A 24,335-nucleotide genomic window follows, 5' to 3' on the forward strand; every position below is an offset into this window, starting at 1 on the left:
CCTCCTCGTTGTCCATATAAAGGCGCCACATTTCTTTTATCCGTTGTATACCTTTGATTCGTTCTGCAGGGACCTTGACACCTATTGCATTATATATCTCGACATTGGTGAGCCAAAGAGACTTCGGGGGTTTCCCTGAGCCATGGACATCTTCGTCCTTAAGACAAATGGGCTTTACAAAGTTTCCTGGCTCATTGTCAGTGTTTTGAGATGTTTCATTTGGAATGATTTGATGATTAGTTACCACCTCAGAAAAAGACGCCATTTTTCTTTGTTTTGACTTTGTTGGTCCACTTCATCACTGATAATTTCACTTTCTTCACCTGGTAGAACATTTAACAGACGTTTTATATGACCAGCTGTCAAAAGTTGACACATAGATTCAATTTCTGAATCCATTTTACCTTAACTTCGCTATTTTATCAACTTTTTAAGCGGAGTGCTATCTCAACGAACCGTAGCAGCAAGGGACATCACTCTGTTCATATACTATTACATAAACGATTCATATCTTGTTCTATCTCAATACGGGTTAAAAGTAACCACGAAGACAAAAACTGTTGTATACAATATAGATAAAACAAAAGCTTTATTTATCATCCTTATTTTCGTTGGTCTTTGTATAAACCACGGAGTTCGAATAATGTCCTAGGGTTTTGTGGCATAGATTCTAGCTTATTGTTTTCTAAAGATCATAATGTAGTCCATTAAATCCATACTCAACCTCGAGTTGTAAATCTTATTTATCTAGCAAATACTGTTATTATGTTATCGTCCTGAATATGCGTGTAATATTTTACGCTGAACGTTAGGCATGTATCATTATCCTCTTTCTTCTATAAGTTCCACCCATTAAATTGTTGAAGAATCTACATCCTCTTTAGTATGTATGTTAAAAGGATTTATATTTCGTCCTCTTGGTCCTTCAATGTAAAGTAACTGACCTGGTAACTGCTCTTTTTCGTGTCCTTAATCTAAATAATATGCTTGTTTGTCTATCCTCAACATAGTTCATGGGAAGAGATATGTGTGCTGTTTGCATCGATGGCGAAATTGACGTCTTCAACAACTTTCAACATGTGTGAAGAGTTCAGTATAAGAATAACCACTTCTGCTTATGCCAGGTCAATGGAATTAGGTTACAAGTTGTATTTCCTAGTATCTATGGTGAGTTTAAATGATAATGACAATAACGTCATTAACATACATTACACTGTACATGTTTAAGAAAGTTGAAGTTTACACCATACACCCTGTGGCATTACACCATACACGTTACACCTTTGCACCATACACCTTACACATTACACCATAATGCAATTTAATTTCAAAGATAGCGTGCGACTACAAAATTATTTATTTATTTTAAAAAATGAATTTTGATCACAATATTGTAAATTAATGTATAAAATTAAAAATCATTTCACCATACACGTTTTTTTGGGAAGTTTACACCATCCAAGTGTAGTCCTGTAACGTTTTCTGGAATAACGATAATATTACAAATATTTTATAGGAAATCTTGAGTAGTTGACGATGAAACAGCAACCCAAAAACGAAATAGATATCTCGACCAAGTATTAGCAATTCTAGGATTACCGACATTGTTTTGCATAATATACTTGTATTTTTGTTGTGAAAAACAAAGTTCAACTGATTTAAAAAATAATAAATGAAATATGGAGCAATATTACATTACTAATAAAGGCATAATTAGAACAGATAATAAAATTGAGAATGGAAATGGGGAATGTGTCAAAGAGACAACAACCCGACCACAGAACAGACAACAGCAGAAGGCCACCAACAGGTCTTCAATGCAGCGAGAAATTCCCGCACCCGGAGGCGTCCTTCAGCTGGCCCCTAAACAAATATATATACTAGTTCAGTGATAATGAACGCCATACTAAACTCCAAATTGTACCCAAGAAACTAAAATTAAAAATAATACAAGACTAACAAAGGCTAGAGGCTCCTGACTTGGGACAGGCGCAAAAATGCGGCGGGGTTAAACATGTTTATGAGATAAAAATACATCACGACTAGTTGAAGTTCATGGTAAGGTTTTGTGATAGAATTGTACAAGATGATTTTGGAAACAAATAGAAAAAAAAAGAATATTATCATAAGTTATGAACATGTTTTGCATTAATTTCTACTTTGCTGAATATGTTAAAATTACATGAAACAAAATCCTTACAACCACTTCATAAAGCTATAAATCATTAACATGTAGTATACGTCTCTACTGACCGGTGTATCAATCAAAATATTCGGACACGGTTTTTTTAATATTTTATGTTAATAAAAAATAGTCAGTTCAAACGATACTAAAAAAATATTTTTTGGTTAAAGAATAGTTAATTCATAAATGTCGAGAAATGATATTATGAATCTTTAAAATAGAAATAACTCGAATATTAAAACCTAAATCTAACTCTTTCTTATGTCACATTGTGATTAACAGTTTTTGATAACATTTATGTTTGCCCTAACTATGATACATGTACTATAGTTTAAAAGGCTCTTGGTTAACATATAGGAACAAATTAAATAGTGTGTAAGAAATCAAGTTTAACATTTCTCAAAATAAGCCACTTGTAAACTAAGCTACATCGTACCCTGAAAAGGTGCTCGCTACTGATAGAACCAGAAATTGAAAATATATTTTGAAAAAGCAATATTTTCATTATTTTCTTTGCCCATATCGTAAACCATATATCGATGTTTGGTATCGAAGCTGAACTCTTATTTCACAATATACCGACTCCTTAGGGATCCGTCAACATGTGTTGACACGAATTTTCACACATAGTTGACGATGAAACAGCAACCCAAAAACGAAATAGATATATCAACAAGGTATTAGCAATTCTAGGATTACCGAAATTATTTTTTGTTGTGAAAAACAAAATTCAACTGATATAAAATTCTTTGAAATAAATTACATGACAAATGAAATACAAAATGCAAAATTCTCTGTTTCTTCACAGTGAAACGAAATGTAAAACCATCTTACTATATACCAGGCGCGGATCCAGCCATTTTTAGAGGGATGGTTCCAACACATGCGAGTCTTATAAACATGGAGGGGACCAAACATTTGTTCCAATAAAAAGCCTTAGCTGTCAAACAAAAAGACTGGTTGTAAAGCCCCCCCCCCCCTTTAGTTGATCCGCCAATGCTATAGACAGGGAATATACAGTAACATGGAGCAATATTACATTACTAATAAAGGCATAATTAGAACAGATAAAAATAGATCACGACTAGTTGAAGTTCATGGTTAGGTTTTGTGTTAGAATTGTACAAGATGATTTTGGAAACAAATAGAAAAAAAAGGAATATTATCATAAGTTATGAACATGTTTTGCATTAATTTCTACTTTTCTGAATAATTATGTTAATATTACATGAAACAAAAGCCTTACAACCACTTCATAAAGCTATAAATCATTAACATGTAGTATACGTCATTACTGACCTGTGTATCAATAAAAATATTAGGACACGGTTTTTTGTAATATATTATGTTAATAAAGCATGGCCAGTTCAAACGAAGCTAAAATATATATTTTGATCAAAGAAAAGTTTATTCATAAACGGTCGAGAAATAATACTTAATAGATTATTAATACGAGTATATTACTTTTCTTTGAAATAAAAATCTAACTTTTTCCTTGCTTTTGTGAAATCGTCATAAAACAGTTTTGGATAAATTTAAGGTTTACTATAAAAGAATGACGAAAGATACCAGAGGGACAGTCAATCTCATAGATCGAAAACAAACAAACTGACAACGCCATGGCCAAAAATAAAAAGACAGACAGATAAATAATAGTACAGATGACACAACATAGAAAACTATAATATGACATCATGGTTAAATAAGTCTCTGGGTTAACATACATGGTCCGAGGACACAGTTATCGTCCTCTACGAATATAGTTCCTAGTGTGAACAGTGTATAACTTGCAATTTTTTTTCATACACTTTCCCAATTTATTTCTTGTTATTTTATGCATGAACAATTAAGTAAGGGGATGAAATTACATTTTCAAAAAACTTGGGTGCTGAATCATTATGTTAAGTAGTGATTTCGTCCAGTTAAAAAAAGATCAACAATTAGTATGTCTGAAGCTGTCAAACTGAGTTTTAGACCCCTTAACATAGAATTGTCCATATTTTGGGTTAGAGCTGGTAGACTTTTCTATAATGTTGGTAATATTTCTTCCAATAGTAGTACACTACACTGTAAAAATCTTTTTGAGATAGAGCAGGTGCGATATTTTTAATTTGACTTTATTGTTTACAAAAAATGCACTAAATAACTGTGTTCTCGGGCCACATGAACAAATGTGATGCAACATTTCTCAAAATAAGCAACTTGTATACCAGGCTTCATTTATGGCAAGCCGCTTAACTATTTATTCGAGCTTCAAGATATCTCATATAAATATAATATATTTTATATAATATATAATATGGAACATTGTAGCTGTCTTATGTGTGAAATGTTTTGCCCATATTGATGATACTTTGTTATTATATACTGATACCCTATCATTATATGCTGATAATTTGTCATTATATGCTGAAACTTTATCATAATATGCTGATACTTTGTCATTATAATACTAAATAATTGTCGTTATGATATTTTGTCATAATGATACTTTGTCGTTATGATAATTTGCTATTATATGCTGATACATTGTTGGTATTGATGGTTTCAGTAGACTGATAATATTTCTAAAATGTTCCGACAACAACACATCCGAGATGGTTTTAGACTGTAACTTGTGTCTGGTGTTGCTTATTACGGTATTCCTCTTAGAGTAAGATCTGAGTAAGGACTAGAAAACATGTCTTTTGCAGACTATATATTTTACAAAAGGGACAAAGGAAGCAAAAGTAACCACATCCAAATGATAAAAAGACCTTGGAGAGACATTTTTTATGGCGTTCTGTGTTATTTTTACAATCTGTTTTTCCTATGGAAGATAAAAGTGTTATAGATCAATTAAAATGAAAACACTTAGAATTGTTCCTAATGTCGTAACTACAGTCCCGTCCCTTTTCCCGAATGTGATCTACCAAATTAGACTTATTACAGGGTGTGTACAAACATGAGCAACACGACGGGTGCCACATGTGGAGCTGGATCTGCTTACCTTTCCGCAGCAACTGAGATCACCTCCAGTTTTTAGTGGGGTTTGTTTTGCTAAGTCTTTAGTTTTCTTTGTTGTGTTTTGTGACCTTATATTTGTCTGTTTGTCTTTTGTTTTTCAACTGGCGTTGTCAGTTTATTTTCGACTTATGAGTTTGAATGTCCTTCCGGTATCTTTTGCCTCTCTTTTAGAAGCTCTACATTACATTTTTTAGGACGAGATAAACAGGAGGCTACAATTTTGAGCTTGTCACATAATCGGAACAGTACATTTATCTCCTCTGAACTTGTGGACATCTGGTCAATTGTAGAACACTTTATAAATTTCCCTCATTCAAATAGATGCAAGATCATGGTGCTGAAGATGGAAACATACCAATATTCGAGCCCCTTACACAAATATTTGAGAACAATGCAGACAGGCATTATTGAAGAATTAATTAGAACCAATACTAATTTTGGAATTAATGATTATAAAAGGTGTTTAGAGATCATAAATAGAACTTAGGTTTTCCTTTTATTATTACATTTGTTTTAGTATCAAAAATGATTAAACTGCAGTTATGATTTCAGCTACCACTTACAGTCAATTCTTTCTGAAACTTGTGTAGGAGCCTCCGTGACCGAGTGGTCTAAGTAGTTGAACTACTGTATGACTAGCCTGTCAACACTGAGGTTGTCAGTTCGAATCCCCCACTAGGGAGGTGCACTTAACTCTAATCTTAATTGGCTATGATTGTCAGTTTTCCTACCGAAGGTCGGTGGTTCACTCCTAGCGGGTATTCCGGCTACCTCCACCAATATAAATTGACCGCCATTAAATATAATGACACATCCCAATCCCATGATTCAACTGCATACCAAGTTTGGTTAACCTAAGTTTTAAAGCGCAAAAGTTATGAGCTGGACACGAATTGGATAAAGTTTTACTATCATAGTGGTCAAAAGTCTCAATTAAGTTCAGAATGACCGTACTTTAGTATGAGGAACATCCCTAGCTTGAAAGCAAAGTAGTACATGACCGACATACTTCATTGACTTTTACTAAGATTCAGATAAAAAAAAATAATTTTGTCTTTGCCTTCATTATAAGGGAAAATAATGTGAATCTTTGGGCAAGCAGACGTTTCCAATCACCCAATGACTCGTTCTATTTTTTATCTGAATCTGTCACGTGTTGTTCATGTTAGTACAAACCCAGTTATAATTCTGATTCGGTAGGTCACATTCAGGGAAAGGAGACTGGATTGTAGAAACGACATTAAGAAAATATCTAAGTGTTTTCAATTTAATGGATCTATAATACCTGTATCTTCCGTATGAAAAAAACACATTGTAAAAATAACACAGAACGCCTTGAGAAATGTCTTTCCAAAGTCGTTCTATCATTTGTTTGTGGGTACTTTTGCCTCTTTCGTCCATTTTGTAAAAGACACGTTTTCTAGTCCTTACTCAGATCTTACTCTAAGAGGAATATAGTAATTAGCAACACCAGACAAGTGACAGTCTAAAGCGATCTCGGATGTGTTGCTGACGGCACATTTTAGAAACAATACCAGTCTACTGAAACCATCAACACCAACAATGTATCAGGCTATAATAACAAAGTATCATATGACAAAGTATCATAACGACAAAATATCATAATGACAAAGTATCATAATGACAAAGTATCAGCATATAATGACAAAGTATCAGCAAATAATGAAAATATCAGTATATAATGACAAACTATCAGCATATAATGACAAACTATCAGCATATAATGATAAAGTATCAGCATATAATAACAAAGTATCATCATACCATAAAATTTTACACGTAAGACAGCTTCGGATTTCCATAATATAAGATATCTCATATACTTTATAAAAGAGGGACGAAAGATACCAGAGGGACAGTCAAACTCATAGATCGAAAACAAACTGACAACGTCATGGCCAAAAATAAAAAGACAATCAGACAAATAATAGTACAGATGACACAACATAGAAAACTAAAGACTAAGCAACACGAACCCCACCAAAAACTGGGGGTGATCTCAGGTGCTCCTAAGTCAATAAGATATATATGATATACTTCATTATAAATCTTCTAAAGTGTAAAGGATATCTTATATACGTGATAATATATATTATATATTGATTTCTATAAGATATCTTATAATAGTTTATTCATATAGTTTACAAGAGATCTCATTTAATTTATAAGACATCTTATAATATATAAAATATTTATGCCCCCGCCGTAGCGAAAGGGGCATTAAGTTTTACCCTTGTCCGTCTGTACGTCCGTCCTTACGTCCCAAAGTTGGTTTCCGTTCTCTAACTTTAGTTTGCCTCAACCAAATGTTGTGAAACGTATACACAATGCTTATTACCCGAAACACAGATCAAGTTTAAATTTTAGAGGAGTTTCTTAAACCGTTCTAGAGTAATGCCTCTTTACAAATGGAAAAATTGCTGAATTTTTTGTTTCCATTCTCTAACTTAGGTTTGCCTTAACTTAATGTTATGAAACTTACGCACAATGCGTATTACCACAAAATACAGATCAAGTTTGAATTTTGGGGGGTGTCACTTTTATTGTTCCATAGTTATGCCCCTTTAAAAATGGAAACATTGCTAAATTTTTCGTTTCCGTTCTTTAACTTAAGCTTGCTTCAACCAGATTTTATGAATCTTATACGCAATACTTATTACCACAAAACTCAGATCAAGTACAATTTTGGGTAGCATCACTTATACCGTTCTTCAATTATGTCCCTTTACAACTTTATATGATATACAAGCGCGGGCATCATCTGTGTCCCATGGACACATTACCCATTTATTTATATAATATATAAGAAATCTTATATGATATATGAAATATCTTATATAATCTAGTTTTTATAAGGTATATTATAAACTTTATAAGATATTTCATATACTTTATGAGATATCTTATAAACTTTATAAGATATCTTATATACTATATAAGATATCTTATAAACTATATGAGAAATCTTATAAACTATATAAGATATCTTATAAGCTATATAAGATATATTATAAACCATATGAGGTATCTTATAAAGTTTGTTAGATATCTTGAAGTTAAAATGAATAGTAAAAAGGCTTGCCATATTCATCGTACCTGGGGAAAAAAACCAAGAAATTGAAAATGTTTTTTGAAAAAGCAATATTTCCGTTAATCAAAAACCATATAACGATGTTTGGTATCGAAGCTGAACTATTATTTCACAATATACCGACTCCTAAGGGGTTTGTCAACATGCGTTGCCGCCTATTCAGTTCACGTTCTAAAATTATGTTGTTTGCAAAGATTTGAAAACTTCAAATGACATTTTTATTATATCAACCTCTACACTTTACAACAACCAGAATTTTATCTGTGAATTCTTTGAAACAGCAACATCTCCCAGTAATATTAGAACATTATTTAATTAGACACCCTTTTTAGAAATAGATTGAAATAAAGGTACTGTTAAATTTTTAATCCATTTGCTACGTAAAATTAAAAGTAAATTTGATATACTTACCTTTCCTAATAATTTAAGCAGAAGTTTTCATTTTGTTTCACTCTCGGGTCTTAATCAAATCGCATTGTAGAAATGAAGTGTATGAAGAATAGAAATGAAAAAAAAATCCGTATCATTTAGGTTTAGATGAAAAAAGAAATATGCTTCATGTGATCAAAATTAAGTTTACTACCAAATATAATATGCATAAATGTAGCCTTTGTTTTTTGTATTTAAGCATTTCTACTTTTTATGCTCCAGAACTAAACAACTTTTAATTTTAGGACTGAACGGTCAACCAAATCATAATCAAAACTATAAAAGGGATGACTTCCACTTTACAATTTGGAACCTTTGATTATATGTTTTTTTCTTTCTGTCAGTAGCAATTTCTTATCCACAAAATCATGACAGGAAACCCAAGCCTTTGAATATATTTTCACCAATAGTTTCCGGATAGTCAAAACTGAGATGACAAATTTTGAAAACATTTACTTGAACAAGTTTAAAAAATTAATTATCTAGACATCGCTAAGTTCTAACGTAGTATTTACTCCATAAACTGAGCAGATGTACAGATTTGATAATATCTATAACCAGGATTTATTTAACTTTAAAAGTTTTGAACTGCTTTGGTGCTTTTATCATGAATACGAATTTGGTTATATCTTTACTCGACAAGGATATGAAATATTTTTAGCCCTGTATTAACTTTTAGTGTTGAAGATTATTTAAAGGCTTCTGAGGCCCGCTTCCATGGAAGTCGCCCATTAAGCAAGAATGTCGCTTTGTACTGAAAAATATTAAGTTTTGAACATATATTTTTTTTAACATATGTAGAAAATATTGCATATATATTTGTATGTTTTGAACATAATTTATTTTTCAATTATTTGTTTTTTTTAATATTGAAACGTTTGACGTGCCATATGTACAACACAAATTAGATATATAGCATAGTGATTCTTGTATTGGAGGACATTGTTGAATCATTATGTATAAACTTGAAAAAAATGTTTCATGTCACACCAACTTCAAAATTGCAATGACAAACATTTTACAAAAACACCATTTAAACAAAGAAACAATAAAATGTCTTTAAGGCTTATTTTTGGTTACAATTAGGAAATCAAATAAAAATGTCAATGTTTAACCTACCAGCTGTAGTTTTTTAAAGCAACATAAAACGTCATTATCTCCAAATAACATATTTCTGTTATTCTGTATTAGAATAAATAATATCGTAGTTCAAAATGAGTTCCTGTTACTTGTCTTAGAAAAATAAGGAAACTAACTGCTGAGAAATATGCTGAGATCCAAAGAAATGTTTGAGATCCATGAGACAAGGGAAATACAGAAAGAAGTAGAATTATAAGCTCAGCCAAATTATTTTTTTTGCATAATTTTTATGCTTATTATTCATATACTATTACATAAACGATTCGTATTTTGTTCTATCTTAATACAGATTTAGTAAACCACGAAAACAAAACCTGTTGTTACCAATATAGATAAAACAAAAGCTTGATTGATCTTCCTTGTTTACGTTGGTCTGTGTATATACCACGGAGTTAAAATAATGTGCCAGGGCGTTGTGGCATATATTCAAGCTTATTGTTTTCTGAAGATCACAATGCAGTCCATTTAATCCATACTCAGCCTCGAGTTGTAAATCTTATTTATTTAGCAAATACTGTTAACATGTTATCGTCCTGAATATGCGTGTAATATTTTACGCTGAACGTTAGGCATGTATCATTATCCTCTTTCATCTATAATTTCCACCCATTAAATTGTTGATGGATCTACATCCTCTTTAGTATGGATAATAAAAGGATTTATATTTCGTCCTGTTGGTCCTTCAATGCAAAGTAATTGACCTAGTAACAGCTCTTTTTAGTGCCTTTAATCTAAATAATATGCTTGTTTGTCTACCCTCCACACAGTTTCTGGGAAGAGATATGTGTGCTGTTTGCACCTATGGCGACATTGACGGCTTCAACAATTATTATCATTTGTAAATAGGTCAGTGTAAGAATATCCACTTACGATTATGACAGGTCATTGAAATTTTGTAGAAAGTTGTATTTTCATCGGCACATCTAATTTCCGCAGTGATCATTTGACGCAGTCCCATTATTTATTTTTCATTGACATTAAATGACATTTTCCATAGCTTAGATGTAAACAAATTTTGTCTTTAGATTTCAAAGTTTGAAGTATACTATCGGAATTTTACACATACGAGCCATATCTCTACGTCAACATTACATCTTATAATCAGCAAATACTTCTCTTATGAATGCGATTAATGGAAAAGAACTTATTTTTACCTTTTCATCATATTCATTGTATTGGCCGACTTATCCATTATATAACATTTATGGTACCAATTTCACGGCACCAAATGTTCATTTCAACAATCAATGTCTCTTCAATGATGCTCGAGGCAAACGTATTTGAAAATCCAAAACCTAATATAGTTGATACAACCTACAACCAAAATGGTTCCAAAGTTTAGCCAAATTCAGATAATGAATCAGAGCTTTGCACGAGGAGAAATATTTCAAAACAAGTCTAAGGCGAACTTATTTCTGATTATTGGTGAAAATAAGATGAAGTAAAAATCTTCTTCTTACATATTACTTTATCTTCAGTCATAAACCAGAGGTCTAACATGGAAATATCACATATTCTTAACTTTAACGGGGAAGAACAAAGTATGCTGACACTTTTTATGTTTTAGAACTATGCAAGAAAAATAATAAGAACACAATAAGACAATTTTGATAAAATAACTTCATCCCCTGTACAGCGCGTCATGAATAAGAAAAGACAAAATCGACTCTTTCAAAGATTGTTTACGAATCATGATAAGGAAATTAACCCAAATGTCTTTCGTTTTATGTTTATGATATCGAAAATCGAATACTTTTTCGTCTTTCGTTTTAAGTTTTGGATTTATCAACACGAAACCCGAAAGGACGCAAACTATATACAATGACCTTCCACGTTATCTAAACAATTTAATGTCAATTACAGCAATAGTATCGGCAATGTTGAAGAAAGAAAGGTAACTCTCCTTTTTTTAAGATAAGTAATTTTCTTTACCTCACATACTCTGTAACATGTTATGTACTCTCTCATGTGAACGGAATATTGCTTTGTCGCTTGTATGTTTTTCTCTGAATAAAAGTAACTATTTAAAGGTACAATGCCAGAGTGAATATCATCGATATGGGTAACCTAATTTAAAGGTGAGTGAAAGTTCTAAATTAGGAAAAACGTTTTTGTTAGTTATATTGAGACAATTGAGTTATTCCAATAAATTAGTTTAGAATCCAAATGAATAATTGATATTTATTTGAAATGTCAGGGAACCTAACACTTTCATAACTAAAAGACCAACGTATGATACACATGCATGTGCTATATTCCAGTTGTGCTCTATTTTTTATGAAGATATATCTTATACTTTGTACCATTGGCTAAAGTGTCCAACTGAGAAAAATGTCAAACTAATCAAGACCTCTGTGAGCTGTATTTAGTTTTATTAAACAGTTAATGGTAATATACTTACCAACATCAACTTTTATTTATAGCGTAGCACAATTAAAAAAATATAAAACAAGGATTCTTTGTTACAGATTTTAAATTTTAACGGTATTTACTATATTCATCTTTCACTCACATCCATCGATCATCACCTCTTCTGTACTTTGACTATTCAATTCAAAGTTATCAATGGATTTTAATGCCTCTACTTTATAAGCTGTGAGTCTCAGAGTAAATTGAAGTACAGATTATTATAACTCTTTAACAATAATGCCAGTAAAACAAAGGCATTGTTTACTTTGAATTGCCCATTTGTTTATAAGACTTTAAACCCTACATGTAAAATACAAATGCCTGATATAAATTTAAAACAAATCGACACAGTTCTTGTCGAGATCAGGTATCAATGAACTTTAGATTGAACCGGACTTCTCCTCTCCGACTAAGTAAACCATTATAAAAAGGGAATCACGTTTGCATGGTTTGGTTGCGACAAGTTATAACACGATGCCATATCCGGTTGAGTTTGCGTTGAGGGCAATTTCAAAGAGGGTATATTTGCTTTATCTCTCAATATTGTCAATTTTGTCTTCGTATTCTCTTGTCTAGCATATATCATACATATACGGAGTTGTTGCGTGTTCCTGTGCTCCATACAGCTAGTAGAAACATAAAGTGTAGTTGGAACGTTTGAAATTTGTCAAAAATATTTCAAACTCATTTTTAATTACACAAATCTTCTATACCACGTTGTCCAGGAAAGTAATTCTACATGATAAACTTCTTTTAAAGGTTATTTGTTATAATTGTTACTATTTAGCAATGTTTTGTTCATTTGCAATGGCATTATTTGTTTTTGCTTTACTTCTATTTCTAATGCATACAATATATGAATTAATACGGAATCTATAAAACAGTGAAAGAATAATTTATTTTAATGATATAGTGTGAATATATATATATAAATTTTCAGTTGATCGGAAGACCACCAATCTCTACAATAATTGGATTTTTTTGTTTTTTTAAGTAAATGAGAGACAATTCTAGCGGAGAATTAATCTACCTGTGTACAAGTTCACTCTATTTAAGGTGGATGGGGTGTCTGAATTAAAATCCATAGAATTTTTATTAATATGTCAAAATTTAGTTTTTCTTATGCTTTTATCCAAAATATAATAGAAAGCATGGGTCACCGGACTTTTTTTCACGCTAAAGGTTGTTCAAAATCGTCAGATTTTGTATAGATTATGCATGGAAAATCCAATTTTGTGTGATAAAAATAACTTTATCTGAGTTATCTCCCCTTATGTGGCAAAGTTGAAAAAAAATGATTCAAACAACAATATCGTGTTTTTTTAGAAAATACAACCGTAATTTTATAATAAAAAAACATAATTTTCTATATCAACATGAAAAGTCTTACACGTGAATTACATACTACTCTCAAAATTTGCACATTTCCTTAAAGATCTAGACTGGTATCTGCTACTTCAAAATCCAAGATGGAGAAGACACCCCAGCCACCTTAAACATGTCTAATGTAAACAAAATTGAATAGGTTTAATCGCTTTTTTATGAGTATTTTTATATTGGTAAAATATGATCAACATAGGAAGATTGGATTTGATTTATTCGTCTTAGTTTTGTTTATCATTTATGTAAATCTAATTTATTTAAAATCATCGCATTCGATTACGCTCATTATTTTTGTGTGCATATGCTGTGCATTCGGTTTCGTACGTGGCTAAACTTTTGAAGTTATTGATTTAGTAGTTACTATTTTAGTTTTTGATTTCTTGGTGTTATGGACAAATTAACAGAGACCAGTAGCACTTCCACTGGGACCATCCCCTCTGCCAATAATTGGAAATATTCTTCAGTTAGGCGATGGTTAACAAACTGTGGACGTATTCCTTTCTTTCCGAAAGAAACGCGGTGACATTTTTAGTCTATCTCTTGGACCGTACTGGGTAGTAGTAGTCAATGGAAAGGAATGTCTTAGAGAAATATTTGTTAAGAATGGAGAATTTACTTCCGCTTTACTTCATGAATATGTTTCAGAATAAAGGTAGGATATTCATATGAATAGCTATGGTAGTATATGTATCAATAAAAACGAAAGGGCATTCACCTTTATTATTCACGAATACTCTATTCAAGATATTATACTATGAATCATAATTCAAAATAATACGGTTATCACATATAATGGTAAATTAACATACAATCAGAAAGACATATAAGTAACAACGGACATATTTTATGTTAAGAACATTAACGGTACCAATATGACTGCATCAGATTTTGACAAATTATGTCGTCTCTTCAGTTAGTGTCGTAATGCGTATCTGGTGCACCACGGGCGCATTTGTGGAGCATAAACTGGTGATCTTTCCGATTCATCATGAATTTAATCACTTCGATAGTGTCTGCAGTATTTACGTTTCACATATCCTCACATGCATTTTGGTGAATTTAATAACATTTTAAGTTTTCCAAACCTTTAAAACGTCCACTGTCACTGGGATCTGTGTCATATTTTTGCTTCCTATACAGGTAAAGATTTATCGAAGATACTAGGCACAACTCACTAGCTTTATAATTTGCATTTAATAACAGATTGTGTCATATGCCTATTTACTACATTTTGACTGAGTCTGGATTTGCATAGATTCATCTGAAGTAGACGCTTTACCTGTCGACACACAAGATCTCGCTCCTTTTGAAATTATTTGAAATTTCATAGTTTATTAATGAGATTCAAATGTAGGTAAACTACTGTTGCCTCTAACATATAATTTGACACAACAGAAACGCATTCCGTTTTTTTCACAAGACACAAAGTGGCGATCGAATCACGACATTCTATAGAGTTAGTAATTTGGACCCTTTGATATTGAAAGCTTACCATATTCTAATTTTTTATCATGACCTGTCGATTGAAACATAGTCAGGGGAAGTTTGACATATCTCGATGTATTGGACGATTAAGAGAAAATTTGATCGCACTCTTCAATAATAAATCAAATTAGCCAGAAATATTGGCCAGTACCACAGTCCACAACAACCATTAACACATGCATCTTACATAAAAAGATGTACTGACAATGAAAAACAACATCTAACAAGACTTGGTCCAGGAAACTTTGGACATGTACAAATTATGGTGCAGTTTAACCACGTATATGCATGCAAACAAAAACCCTGTTTTACCGGGCAAGACCATATGTCGTAATGTTAAATTACAAAATATACCTTGCACAGTTCAGCAACCAACCTGACTATCACTTATTTGAACAAACAGGGGAATGAAAGATTGTACATAAATTAGAATGTAAGATGTAACGTAGCAGACAGTGATCTACAACAATCCCCGAATTATAATAAGTTAATTTTCATGTGTCCAGATATTTATTGGGACTCAACGCTCAAAGCAACATATTTGAAAGGCAAGGATGTATTAATACGTAAAAACGCTAGTCTCTATTTCACCAAAGTAGAAATAAACAGATCATCCACATTCAGCTAAAGTCAACGTCGTATGAGGGAGATGGAACCTTGGTTTCTTAATATTTTCATAGTTTATCAACAGAGAATTTAAAAATCATTTCAGTACCTATTAGCACTGACCTCTGAGCTGATGATACCTTTAAGGACTAACTGCCCACCAGCAGTGCTAATACACAGAAACAGAAAATGATGATAAATTTCGTGGGTCCGAAGCCCTTTTCTAGGTTTTACTTCATCAGTTAATAACATTTGACATTCGTATGTTGGAATAAACACATCTCAAGCGTATATTTAACTTTGACTCACGATAATATTGTTCGAATGTATTGTCATCACCAAATGCCTACTTACTAAATATAATATATAATAATTTCCAATTCGTTTTATATGTCCAAAAAAAAAACCAGTTATGTTTTGCTATCATTTCTTTCGTATTAAGGGGGAAATCATAAACAAACTTGCAAAAAAAATCAACGAAATATCTCAGGAGAAAAAACGAACACAGGCAATCATTTTTTCTACAGCGTTCTCAAATTATTGCCAGTTTATTAGTTAAGTAGTTAATCTTTTATTTGTTTGTTACATTTTTTACGGAATTGTAAGTTCTAATGATTCAAACCGGAAGGCACAACGAACTTTTACCATATCCAAATTACGAGAATTCGGTTTTTGGAAAAGGAGTTTTGAATCGAGCATTATGGAAGAATTAAAACCATTTTTAAATTTGATACAAAATTAAAATGGACAAGCACTTACTCTTGCTTTCTCACGTCAAACAACGCGATTCTACGTCAGAGTTAATGTTAAAATTACGATTCGGTCCCAGTGCTTCAAATCCCTCGATCCTTTATTGGTTGATTTGGCATACATAAATAAAATACAAAAATAAGTAAGCAATGAACGAGGTTGTTAAATGTGATATATGCTTTTTTGTGCTTCTTTGTTAAATATTTGTTTGTTTTTTTTGTGATTAAGATTGTGACACGGTGTTGACTGCTGTACCCCTATTTTGACATTTTTGCCTTTTATGTCTGTTTGTTTTATTCACGCATCGTTGTCAATATAATGGAATTTGATGCGACTGTCATACAAGTGAGAGGTTTAGCTCTATAAAACCCGGTTCAATCCACCATTTTCAACATGAGAAAATGCCTGTACCAAGTCAGGAATATGACAGTTGTAATCCATTCGTTTGATGTGTTTGAGCTTTTGATTTTGCCATTTGATTATGACTTATATCTAGAAATTGACTATGAGGGTCGGTTGAAAACAAAACTTTACAACAAAAGAGATGATTTCAGCTTCCCAATTGTGACCTTTTCATTTCTAAACCAAAAGTTCCAAATGGTGAAGTTGAAATCATCACTTCGTAAATTTTACGAACGCAATCACGAGTTAGTTGACCGTTATGGAAAATCCGTTATACAGATGATATCGGATATGTTCCTCATGTCGTAACTACAATCCCGTTCCCTTTTCACGAATGTGACCTACCGAATTAGACTATTTACCGGCTTTGTAATAACATGAACACTACGGGTGCCACATGTGGAGCAGGATCTGCTTACCCTTCCAGAGAACCTGAAATTAACCCCAGTTTTGGTTGGGTTCGTGTTGTTGTTGTACCCCTATTTGTGATATTATGTTCACGCATCGTTGTCAATATAATGAAAGTTGATGTGACTGTCGTACAAGTGATAAGTTTAGCGATATAAAACCAGGTTCAATCCACCATTTTCTACATAAGAAAATGCCTGTACCAAGGAATATGACAGTTGTTGTCCATTCGTTTGATGTGTTTGTGCTTTTGATTTTGTCATTTGATTAGGGACTTTCCGTTTTGAATTTTCCTCGGAGTTCGGTGTTTTTGTGATTTAACTTTTTGCTCTTGAAGGAATATTGAATACAAGCACAGTTAATAGTTTAATGCAAATTATTGTTGGAAAACGTTTCGAATACAATGATGCAAAATATTTTTCAAAATTATTGATGAGATAGCGACGAGTCCTGCCAAGTTATTTTTTTGCAGTGGCTGACAAAACTGTCAGGAGATATTTTGGGAATAAAAGCTGATACTGTAAAATTTGATAAGCTAATCGATTACTTTTAAAACGAAGTTGAGAGCACAAGCAAACCTTTGACCAAGGCAATATCCGAGATTTCATAGTTGTGTACTTGATCATGAGAGAGATGCAGATTCAAAACCAAAACACAAGTAATATGTTGAAATGTATGTTAAATTTCATACTGTTAATGCAAGATAAGTACACAAAAAGAACATACATAGTGCGTTACCACAACTGATGTGTTTAAATGTATGTTATTAAAATTTACAACTTTTGAATGCTAGAATAGATCACAAAAAGAACAGATGTGTGTTTTCGTAGTCCGCTAGGGGTTACAAACTCAATTATGAGGTCAATTTGCCGTTCACTGGTTATCTCATGATCTAAATACATTAATGCTTTGTTGGATTACTTCTCACACAAAGATTACCATACAGAATGGACTCGAGGTCTAATGACAAGTCTAATGTAGACGAAACGCACATCTTTCGTATTAACTACAGTGTGCTACATTTATTAACTTTCGTATGACGTATAAATCATTATACAATTCGATTGTTTTGCTGCATTAGGCACAATACGTTATTTACCCTCGATAGACAACTCACTGTTTTAAATGAAGCTTGATAAACACTCAATTTTATTAAGTTTTCGATAGATTTCTAGGAATTAATAGAAAGAGAGTTAAATGTGCATATGTTCATAATTAAAGTTATCTCCCCTGACATAACCATAGATGGATTTGAGAATTACTTTCCTTTAGGTCCCTTGAGGTTACTTAGCTCTTCACGTGTTTCTGTTGTTTTACATCTTTGGCCTTCAAATATTTTGTTTTGAGCATTCCTATTGAAGGTACATGTTTTAAACAAGAGCGTCTATCTACAAAAAAAATCTAATATTTAAAACTAAGAAAAAGCTTTCGTCTTCTTAATGTATCCTATAAATCACACTTTAATTAACTATACGGAGAATAAGAATTACGGTATAGTATATTATCTACAGTAAATATTATTATTTTCATATGATTATATTAATTTCTAGTGAAGTTTAACAATAAATCAAATAAATCAGTACATTCGCATCAGTTGCAATGAATAAAATTGCAATAAAGGAAAAAAACATTCCATTTCAACCATGTGTAAAACCCAAACCGCAAAGCAATAAATACAAAGCCTTGACATGACAAATGTAAAACTAGTATCGAGAAAACTAACGACTGGATTTATGTACAAAAATGTAAACGACAAACAAATATTAATATACAGCAACAAACGACAAACAAGTATTAATATAGCGCAACAAACGACAAACAAATATTAATATACAACAACAAACGGCAACCACCTAATTACAGACTCCTGACTTAGGACCGACACAAACATAATCGGGCGGGGTTAAACAAGTTTGCTTGCGCCCTACCTGAACATTTTTTCTTGTGATAGTGGTGCAGTACCAGATACAAATTGACATTTACTTTTGGGCAATAAAAGCAATCGTCTTACAAAATACAACACGAATTTACAACGAAATGGCAAAAATTCATTAAATATAACTTCCTACTCGTTTGTATGTAGTTACAGATATATCTATTTCAGAAGTCAAGTTCAGTTTATAAAATTTTCTTGAAACACATGATAATATAATATATTTTCCTGCATTTTAGAGGACCAGCTAGCTTGTATAGTGAATGATTTAATAAGCACAGGAACCGAGACTACGGCAACAACGCTAAGATGGGCGATTTTATTGTTACTTAACAATATTACTGTTCAAAATAAAATGCGAAAAGAAATAGACGTTGCAGTTGGTACTGGGCGAGTACTAACACTTGCCGACCGACAAAATATGCCATATTGTAAGCGCTCATCTTTGAAACTTTGAGATTTGTTAATATTGGACCATTGGCCTTTCCTCATCTTGTTACAGAAGAACTTATTTACAAAGATTTGTATATCATTCCAAAGGGCAGTGTTGTCATACCATGTTTGGATTCCGTTGCTTTTGATCAAACGTGGTTTCCAGAAAGTCATGTATTCAAACCTGAACGCTTCATAGATGAGAAAGGAAAACTGTGTAATCAAGACAAAATTGCTACTTTTTCATTAGGTATGTAAACATATAGTTTGAATGTTCCTTAGGTATCTTCAGCATCTCTTTTATTGTATTAAAAATTTGACAATACTTATAACCTTACAACAGGTATCGTCTTTAATAAGTTAATCGATTTGACCGAAGCAATGTTTATAGTTTGATGCACGACCATTTGAGTCGCATCGCTGCTATTGGATGCGTAGGATTTTTAGACTTGAGGATATATTTCATCAACTTGTAGGCTGTGCTCCACCACTACAATGATAATGTTTATATAAATATTGAAAATTGATTGTAGGTTTTGTGTATTCTATGGCGTGTTCCACGTTCACCAAAAACTCTTTAAATATTTCATTGTATTTCTTTTGACAATAAACAGGGAACACCTAAAAAGAAACAATCCAACAGACACAAATGATAGTGTTAAATTTTAAAAAAGTATTTCACATCCCGTTTGTAATAAGGCTTTTCACATGTACAACCTATCTTAAAATAAAATATACGTATATATTAACGATTTGAGCAATGGTTATATGTTTGTTGTAACGGAATCGTGTATTTCTTTGATATTGACATGGACAACTTAAAACTAGAATCTATGACAAACGTGCTGATTTCAACTTTCCATTTGTTAACCTCCCATTTCTCAGCAGTAACATCCCCTCTGCTCCATCGCATGGCGTTTACATATTTCAATCATTACGTTACGCTCGTGCATTTTCACACTATTTGGACTCCATTAACAGGGGTGTGCTCCTTACACAAAACCTGTTTCAACAGAGTAATGAGGAAAACCGACAATAAATCGACACAACATACGTTTGATAGTCACCATCATCACGGATTGGTTCATCGATACGATGTGTCGGTGTCTTAACTCACTTACGACATGTTTTAGCGAGTTTTACATGTCAGTTTATAGTCGTCTTTTCTGTTATTTTATCGATTGTGTTCTATTCCCAATTATGACATTTTGACTTAGTGTGTATTCCCCTGTCGACGCAACTGATCTCGCTACTTTTGGAGTTCTTTTGATTCCCTCGGTATTTGTCTGCTACGTGATTTGGTTCTTTCTTCCTGATCGATGTACGAAATTTGAACATCGGTAAACTGCTGTCGCCTTAATTACAAAAAAAACTCTGAAACTTACATTATCAAGATGTTTGATTTCTTGATTGACAACACATTTATTACGTTTGTTTGGAGGACGTGTTTTTCAACAGCACCCGACATTTCCATGGGATCTTACTATGCTCCTCTACTGCCGACTTGTTCTGTTCCTTTATTCAAATGCGGCAGACTTAATACAGGAGCTTCTTAGCAGGAATGAAAAGAAGCTAGTATTACCAGTTAACTTCACATTCCGCTATATAGATGATTTCCTCTCACTTTATAATTCAAAGTTTGGTGACTTTGTTGAACGGACTTGAAATACATGATACAATAGATACAGTTAGGTCTGTCTCATAACTTGCATTGTTGACAATGAGGGTTGGTCGTGAACAAAACTTAAAGATAAAAAATAAAGAGATGATTTCAGCTTCCCAGTTGTCAACTTTTCTTTTCTATGTAGTAACATGCCAACAGCGCTTGCATATGGAGTTATATCTCCCAGTTGATACGATATTCCAAAGCGTGCGTTTCATACCATGATTTCCTTGATAGAGGGTTGCTGCTAACGAGGAAGCTACTAAACCAAGCATTCCATAACGATTAGGTTGAAGTCATCCCTCCGTACATATTACGGACGCCATCACGAGATGGCTGACCGTTATTAAATATCTGTTTTACAGATGACGACGAATATGTTCCAATAGTCCTGTTTTCTATTCCTCGAATGTGATTTATCATCGAGTTTGTACTTACATGAGCAACATGTTTGGTGCCAAATTTGAAGTACGATCTGCTTACCCTTCCGGAGCACATGCAATCACCTCCGGCTTTGAGCGAGGTTTGTTCTGCTCAATCTTTAGTTTTGTATACTGTTGTTTGATTTTGGTCGTTTTTAGTTTTTTCGTTTGTTGCCATGGCGTTGTCAGTTTGTCCTTTGTAATCTCAAACCACCTCTTTCTTTTAATCGATCGATTTCAACCAAAGATGAAGAACTGAATCTTCCATCACTGTATTGGATACCTAAACTACATAAGTGTCCTTACAAACAACGGTATATTGCTGGGTCTTCCAAGTGCTCCACGAAACCTCTTTCTAAATTAGTAACATCAATTTTATCAGCAATCAAAGCCGGGCTTCAAAGTTATTGTGAAATTACATATTCTACAGGTGGCGTGAATCATATGTGGATACTAAAAAAATCCAAAGATCTTTTAGAGTACATACAATCTAAGATTCTTTCATCTTGCAATAGTATTAAAACCTTTGACTTTTTTACACTTTACACAAGTATTCCCCATTCCAAACTAAAAGAAAAATTGAAAGAGTTGGTCCTGCATTGTTTCATTATAAAGAATAGCCAACGTAGATACAAGTATCTTGTCTTAGAAGGGATAAATCCTACTTTGTTAAAAATCACTCTGATTCCAACAAAAAGTTTTCTGAAACTGACATTATCAAGATGCTTGATTTCTTGATTGACAACATATTTGATACGTTTGGAGGCCGTGTTTTTCAGCAAACAATCGGCATTCCCATGGGAAAAAACTGTGCCCCTCTTCTTGCCGACTTGTTCCTTTATTCACATGATACTGACTTCATACAGGAACTTCTTAGGAAGAAAGAAAAGAAGTTAGCAGTATCCCTTAACTCTACTTTCCGCTATATAGATGATGTTCTCTCACTAAATAATTCAAAATTTGGTGACTATGTTGAACGCATCTATTACATCGAACTTGAGATAAAGGATACAACAGGTACAGTTAAGTCTGCATAATATCTTGACTTACATCTAGAAATTGACAATGAGGGTCGGTTTAAATAAAACTTTACGACAAAAGAGATGATTTCAGTTTCCCAATTGTGAACTTTCCATTTCTATGTAACAACATTCCAGCAGCGCCTGCATACGGAGTATATTTCTACCAGTTGTTACGATATTCCAGGGCTTGTATTTCCTAGCATCATTTCCTGTATAGAGGGTTGCTGCTCACAAGGAAGCTATTAAACCAAGAGTTCCAAGTGGTGAAGTTGAAATCAGCCTTTCGTAAGTTTTACGGACGCCATCACGAGTTGGTTGACCATTATGGAATATCCGTTTTACAGATGATAGCGGATATGTTCCTAATGTCGTAACTACAATCCCGTCTCCGCCTCTCCCGAATGTAACCTACCAAACTAGAATTATTACCGGGTTTGTACTAACATGCCACATGTGGAGCAGGATTTGCTTATCCTTCCGGAGCACCTGAGATCACCCCCAGTTTTTGGTGGGGTTCGTGTTGCTCAGTTTTTAGTTTTCTATGTTGTGTTTTGTGTGCAATTGTTTGTCTGTTGATCTTTTTCTTTTTTAGCCATGGCGTTGTCAGTTTATTTTCGACTTATGAGTTTGAATGTCCCTCTGGTATCTTTCGCCTCTCTTTTGGAAAGGACATTAACGCTTGATATGAATTGTAGGAAGACGTGTGTGTCCAGGAGAAGCTTTGGCTAAAATGGAGCTTTTTCTATATCTAACATCAATGGTTCACAGATTTGAATTTTTACCAGTGGAAGGGGAAGACCCACCCTCTCTTGAAGGAACCAAGAGCTTAGCAAAACAGTCCTCTGCCATTCAAGTTCAGAGCTATTCCAAGAGAATTATAATGTCCACTGATATGTACTCGTAATTTTTTGATAAGAAAAGGAAACAAAGGAGAAGGATTTATAAGAAAGACTTTATCAATAGGCATTCTTAGTTCTTTTGGCAACACTTAATATTATATAATACTCTTGTAAAATATTGTAGATATTTAATAATAAAAGATGTTGCAAGAACAAGGTAAATGCAAATAAATTGAAAGCCATCGTATAACTGTGAGGTATGAATTCAATTAGGGTATTAAAAAAAATATATCATTGGAAAGATACTATATATTTATTTTCATCTTCTTCGTATATTTTATCTTTTTTCGGTATCGTTGAACAAATCTTAAATTTTCTATAATTTTCCTGTGTTTGTGGCACGTCGTCGATCCGGTAAATTTTCTGGTTGATTGTTTTTCTATAAACTCATATATAGTTATTAATGTTTACTTCGTCTCATATTTGGCACAAGAATGTAAGATCTGCGGAGAGCAAATTTTACTCTTCCCTCAGCGGGATTTCAACCCATACTTCAGTGATATTGTGGCAGTCTGTAGCGACCGACTAGGCTGTAATTAGATGTAGCTTTCGTTAGTATAGTGATGTCTTTCCTCGTCGGCCTTATGTATGTTTCGAACACACAGTACATTATGTATGGTGACATCTAGATGGAATATCTTGTGGATCA

The 24,335-nt window shown here is 32.9% G+C and overlaps 1 pseudogene; it reads left to right on the top strand.

Moving 5' to 3' along the window:
* Positions 1–1,044: 1,044 nt before the first annotated feature.
* Positions 1,045–23,668, top strand: LOC127706634 (cytochrome P450 2C31-like; annotated as a pseudogene).
* The last annotated feature ends 667 nt before the right edge of the window (positions 23,669–24,335 follow it).

Source organism: Mytilus californianus, unplaced genomic scaffold (assembly GCF_021869535.1).
Source record: "Mytilus californianus isolate M0D057914Y unplaced genomic scaffold, xbMytCali1.0.p SCAF_6, whole genome shotgun sequence".
Taxonomy (NCBI): domain Eukaryota; kingdom Metazoa; phylum Mollusca; class Bivalvia; order Mytilida; family Mytilidae; genus Mytilus; species Mytilus californianus.